Source organism: Adiantum capillus-veneris, chromosome 22 (genome assembly GCF_014529385.1).
Source record: "Adiantum capillus-veneris isolate H3 chromosome 22, ASM1452938v2, whole genome shotgun sequence".
NCBI classification, from domain to species: Eukaryota; Viridiplantae; Streptophyta; class Polypodiopsida; order Polypodiales; family Pteridaceae; genus Adiantum; species Adiantum capillus-veneris.
In genome coordinates, this window is record NC_140952.1 from 34,587,986 (window position 1) to 34,594,904 (window position 6,919).

The window sequence follows — 6,919 nt, forward strand, 5'->3', positions numbered from 1 at the left end:
AATGAGCCTTCATGTTACAAGGAAGCAGTGCAAATGAAGGACTCCGCGAATTGGCAATTCGCCATGCAGTCAGAGAGGACAGCTCTGCATAAAAACCAGACATGGAAGCTAGTTAAATTACCACGGGGCAAAAAGGCTCTACCTTGTAAATCGGTTTACAGGTATAAGATCTCCGCTCATGATAGTCAGCCAAAGTACAAAGCAAGGCTTGTTTCCAAGGGCTTTAAGCAAGAACAAGGCATTGACTTTGATGAATTCTTCTCTCCGGTGGTCAAGATGACTACATTGAGATGCTTTCTTGCATTGGTTGCCATATTAGATTTGGTGTTGCACCAAATGGATGTCAAGACAACGTTCTTGCATGGTGATTTAGATGTGGAAATTTACATGCAGCAGCCAGAAGGGTTTGTTGAGAAAGGCAAGGAAGATTGGGTATGCCAATTGTTAAAGAGTCTTTATGGCTTAAAACAATCACCGAGGGCATGGTACCATAAATTCCACAAGTTTATGCTTTCTCAAGGCTAAAAACGTAGTGAGTTCGATCAATGTCTATATACAAAGAAGGCTAAGGATGGTAGTTGGATGATCCTTATTTTGTATGTGGATGACATGTTGATTGCTGGCAAGCACTTGGAAGAAATTTCAGCTTTGAAGTCAAAGATGGCAAAATCGTTTGACATGAAAGACATGGATGAGGCAAGTCATATACTTGGTATGCGCATTGAGAGAGACAGATCAAAGAAGTTGATTTCGTTATCTCAAACAGAGTATATTGACAAGGTTTTGCAACGTTTCAATATGGAGAAGGGAAAGGCACTGAGTGTTCCATTGCCACCATATGTGAAACTTAGCAAACAAGATTGTCCTGTGTCTGAGGAAGAACAGGCTGAAATGGATAAGATTCCATATGCGTCTGCAGTGGGTAGTTTGATGTATGCAATGATTGCTACTCGCCCAGACATTGCATTTGCAGTGGGAGTAGTAAGTAGATACATCTCAAACCCAGGCAAGAAACATTGGGAGGCAGTGAAAGGAATATTGAGATACCTGAAAGCTACAAAGAGTATGCGTATATGCTATGGGAGTCAGGAGCTAAGTGTAAAGGGTTTTACAGACTCAGATTATGCAGGTGACTTAGACAACCGAAGGTCTACGTCAGGGTATGTCTTTACATTGGCTGGTGGAGCAGTATCATGGCGTTCTAGATTACAAGATTGTGTTACTCATTCTACTACAGAGGATGAATATGTTGCAGCATCAGAGGCATGCAAAGAATCAATTTGTCTTAATCCACTGGTAACAGATTTGGGAATCAAAGAAGAGATGCCTGTGTTATATTGTGATAGTCAAAGTGCTATACAATTGGCTCGCAATCCAGTTTATCACTCAAAGACAAAGCATGTGGATGTGAAGTATCATTTCATCAGGGAAATGCTCGAGGATAAGCAACTTCAGCTTGTCAAAGTTCACACCAGAGAAAATCCTGCTGATCTACTTACAAAAGGACTTCCCTCAGAGAGCTTTGAGCATTTTCGCAAGCAGTTAGGTGTAGGGTAGTACATCACTTCTCTACATCTCTTGTATATTAGCTTGTATAGAAGCTTCTCTCACACTTAAAGTACCACATTGGACTTTAAGTGGGAGGTTGTTGGGGTATAAAGCCCAATGTGGTCGCCCAGGTAAGTGGGCGGGTCGCCAGGTATGTACATATATTCTTTTGTAAAAACCTAATAAGAACTCACTATGCTCTACACATTACAGTAGAGCGAGTTCACCATATCGTCGTGCTCTTCTTCTCGCACTCTCTCTTGCGTCGCACTTCCGCTCGTACTCCTTCAGTCCTGTGTCTGAGGAAGAACAGTATGAAATGGATAAGATTCCATATGCGTCTGCAGTGGGTAGTTTAATGTATGCAATGATTGCTACTCGCCCAGACATTTCATTTGCAGTGGGAGTAGTAAGTCGATACATGTCAAACCCAGGCAAGAAAAATTGGGAGGCAGTGAAAGGAATATTGAGATACCTGAAAGCTACAAAGAGTATGCGTATATGCTATGGGAGTCAGGAGCTAAGTGTAAAGGGTTTTACAGACTCAGATTATGCAGGTGACTTAGACAACCGAAGGTCTACGTCAGGGTATGTCTTTACATTGGTTGGTGGAGCAGTATTATGGCGTTCTAGATTACAAGATTGTGTTACTCAATCTACTACAGAGGCTGAATATGTTGCAGCATCAGAGGCATGCAAAGAATCAATTTGGCTTAATCGACTAGTAACAGACTTGGGAATCAAAGAAGAGATGCCTGTGTTATATTGTGATAGTCAAAGTGCTATACAATTGGCTCGCAATCCAGTTTATCACTCAAAGACAAAGCATGTGGATGTGAAGTATCATTTCATCAGGGAAATGCTCGAGGATAAGCAACTTCAGCTTGTCAAAGTTCACACCACAGAAAATCCTGCTGATCTACTTACAAAAGGACTTCCCTCAGAGAGCTTTGCGCATTTTTGCAAGCAGTTAGGTGTAGGGTAGTACATCACTACTCTACATCTCTTGTATATTAGATTGTATAGTAGCTTCTCTCACACTTAAAGTACCACATTGGACTTTAAGTGGGAGGTTGTTGGGGTATAAATCCCAATGAGGTCGCCCAGGTAAGTGGGCGGGCCGCCAAGTATGTACACATATTCTTTTGTAAAAACCTAATAAGAACTAACCATGCTCTACACATTACAGGAGAGCGAGTTCACCATATCCTCGTGCTCTTCTTCTCGCACTCTCTCTCGCGTCGCACTTCCGCTCGTAATCCTTCAGCTTCCTGAATCTACCTGTCTGAAAATATGCATAGCCTTTATGAAGCATTCTCCACGTGGACAAAATAGCATTATGGTAATTAATGGGCACCACTGCACATTGGACCACCCATCACTAATAATGGTGCAGCCAGATTGATTAATGGTGTTGATGAACAAGGTGTCAATATCCTTTTGTGCGTTTTCATAACACCTATCTAGCGATTGGTCACACACATGGTGATATGAGGGTCGGATGAATCTAGAGCCATACTTACCAATCTTCTTCTAGGCCTTTTCCAAGCATCACATGTAACCATAGCTAGTGACCCTCCTGTGCTATAAATTTCTTGTTCTAGAGTAAGTTGCAGCTCTTGAAGAGATGTTGCTCAAAAGCTTTGCTCCAGGCTTGCTTGTCTGTGTCTATGTGAGTTACTTTCAAAGTTAGAGGAAGTAATTGTTCCAATGCTAGTTGCAGTAGGGCCTAACCCATTATTGCTCTGCTCTATGGTCGTCTGACATGTTGATGTTTGTTGATGCTCAGACTCTATTGACCTTGGTGTGTTATGCACTCTTGATGTGGGAATGTGTGGCCTCTTTGTTGTAGATGCTTTTGCTATTAAATCTCTCAAATGGTTTGCGTCTTCCTTTGTTCCTCTTCCCTTACACTTGTTAGATGGAACACGAGCAAAAACACCAAGAAAATGCTCCCTAATGCATGGTGCACCCCCAGATTTAACAACCCCACATAAAATTACAACTCCAATCAATAAATTTACCCAAGTTAGTCGCAAACTGCCATTCAAGGCCAGGTGGCTTGCCGACAACTTTGTGTTTGCCTCTATTTTTTGCATTAGTATTACAATGTGTTCCATTTGTCAGCATTGGTATTCTACTTGTTCCTGCTTTTGGGTTGTTTGTGGGACTAGATGCATCTTCCATTCCTTTTAGGGCAAAAGCATGAAATGGTGGTCATTATTTTCTACCTTCCAAGCACTTTCAAGAAAAATGATAACATGGTAAAATATTCTTGAAAAATATTAAAAACTATTGGAGATTACATGTGTACATTCCTCTCATCAAGAGCTTCCTCCTCATATGTGGCACATTATGTACATTTCGTTTTTGAACATTTAGCTGAGTGTCCATATGTGTACAAGGTACTGTCAAAGACACTACTTCTTGACCCACCTTTTCATGCTTTCATCCTTTAGCTAGTGAGCTACATCAACAAACAAGCATAGGCATCCACATGAATAATAATAAAACTCGATGATTGCCCTAAACCTTATAATAACTTGAAAAAAGATAACCGCTAGAGAACAGAGTAAAAGAACACAGAAAAAATCAATATCGTAACCTTGCTATAGTGGTGAGGAGCGCTCCATCCCAATGGTAGGCATGAGACCCAAGCACTAGACACCACCTAGACCACCTCAAGAATGCCTCCTATCTAGGCCTATTTCCAGGAGAATAGCCATCCAAGAGAAGAGAGCTACGCATTCAAACAAGTACGTCCGTGTAGTGGTGAGAAGCGCTCCATTCCAATGGTAGGAATGAGCCCCAAGCACTAGACGTCCTCGAGAATGCTTCCTATCCATGTCTGTTTCTAAGAGAATAAACATCCAGGAGAAGGGAGCTATGCATTCAAACAAGTACGTTGGTGTAACATTGAGGAATGCTACGTCCCATGTTAAGTATGGAGCCTGATTTACCCTTGTAATTTTCTGTGGTAAAAGCGCACATTTGTAAGGCCCCCATTATGAGGAGAAGCCATCGTGCGTGAAGGAAAATCACTCACCGGAAACCAAAATTTTCACGGACAAGAATCAGGGGCAACTTTAAAGGCCTCGGGGGCGGAGGCCCCCGAGACTTTTTTTCGCCGGAATATTATGGCCGGACGGCGGTCGGAAAGTGGTCGGAAAACAACCGGTCGGTTGGCCGGTGGCCGGTAGTCAATGGCCAATGGCCGGTGGTCGGAAGTCAATGGCCGGTGGCCGGTGGTCGGAAGTCAATGGCCGGTGGCCGGTGGCCGAATTCAATGGCCGGTGGCCGAATTCAAAAGCGGACTTGTCTTCTCAAGGGCGGCCACACATGGGCGGATTGGAGGGTCCGATTTGGACTTATTCGCACAAGGGCGGCTACACATGGCTGTCTCTCATAAGAGAGGGCAGCCCTTTTGGCCTATAAAAGGAGGCCATTTCTACACACATTTCATAGTGTAAAGTTGATGCAACAAGGTGAGTGTGAGGTGGTGAGAGTGAAGCAAGGCGGGAGCTCCATTAAGGGTATAATCCCTTTGTAAACTACTTCTTGTTTTGAAGTACCAAAGCCATTGAGTGGCTGCTTTCCCGTGGACGTAGCCCACATTGGGTGAACCACGTATATCGTGTGTACTCTCTCTCTCTCTCTCTCTCTCTACACTATAATCTCGTGTATATAAATTTGTCTCTCTCCATTAAGTAATCTACTCAATTATCTATTTAGCTACGTCTTATTTCCTAACAACTGGTATCAGAGCAAGGTTTGCTCGTAGCTAAATTATCTCAAGGAAAGGATTCCTTGAATTGAGTGGGAGTTATGGCGGAGGAGGGGAAGCTCAAGATTGAGAAGTTCAACGGCAAAAACTACCAACATTGGAAGATGCAGATTGAAGACTATCTCTACCAGAAGGACCTCTATTTGCCATTAGGCGGTCTTGCGAAAAAGCCCGCAACAATGGCAGATGAAGCATGGATTGTCCTTGATCGAAAGGCACTGGGAACAATCCGGTTAAGCTTGGCGTCAACGGTGGCCTTCAATGTTTCGGAGATGAAGACCACGGAGGACTTGATGAAGTCACTTGACGACTTCTACGAGAAACCATCGGCATCCAATAAGGTATTTCTTATGAAGCGCTTGTTCAATCTAAAGATGGCAGAGAATGGTTCAGTTGCAGAACACCTAAATGACTTTAACACAAACATAAGTCAACTTCGATCAGTGAAAATCAATTTCGATGACGAAGTGCGAGCTCTCCTTATACTATCATCTCTACCGGATAGTTGGGACAGCCTTGTGATGGCTGTAAGTAATTCTATCTCTGGCACAAATACTCTAAAGTTTGATGATGTTGTGGGTGTTCTTCTAAGCGAGGAAATGCGAAGGAGAAGCACAGGAGAATCATCAAGTGCTGCACTATCAGTGGAAACAAGAGGAAGGCCTAAGGAGAGGTTCAAAAACCAAAAGGGTCGTGATCGCTCAAGACGGAGCAAATCACGAACAAAGTCAGTTCTTGAATGTTGGAACTGCGGCAAGAAGGGCCACATCAAGAAGGATTGTTGGTCCAAGAAGAAGAAGGAGACAGAGTCTCAAGACAACAAGCCAACATCGGAGGCCAATGTGGCAGGTAAAGTAGAGCAAGATGCTCTAATTCTCTCATTAGACAATGTGTCTAATTCCTGGATAGTAGATTCCGGGGCTTCATTCCATGCGACACCACACAAGCAACATTTCCAAGACTACACCAAAGGTAATTTTGGGTATGTATACTTGGGAGATGATGAAGCTTGTGAGATTGTCGACAAAGGTACAGTTTCTATCAAAACTGCTAACGGAAATGAATGGAAGCTGAAAGATGTTAGGCATGTTCCTTCTCTTCGCAAAAATTTGATCTCTACAGGACAATTGGACGATGAAGGTCACAATATTACATTCGGAAACAAACGGTGGAAGATCTCAAAGGGATCTTTGGTGGTTGCCAAGGGTGAAAAAGTCAGTACACTTTACTTGTGTGCTGTTAGCACGCAACCTTCAGCTTGTGCAGCAACTACAGAAGTTGACAGTGCGGTGTGGCACTACCGACTTGGGCATATGAGTGGCAAAGGAATGCAAATCCTTCAAACAAAGAAGCTTCTACCAGGTTTGAAAGAAGTGGACTTAGAGTTCTGTGAAGATTGTGTTTATGGTAAACAAAAGAGGGTAAAATTTCAAAAATCAGGAAATGAAAGAAAAAATAAAAAACTTGAGTTGGTTCATTCTGATGTTTGGGGTCCTGCAAGTACACCATCACTTGGTGGCTCATTGTACTATGTAACATTCATAGACGATGCGACTAGAAAAACATGGGTTTATGTCATGAAGAATA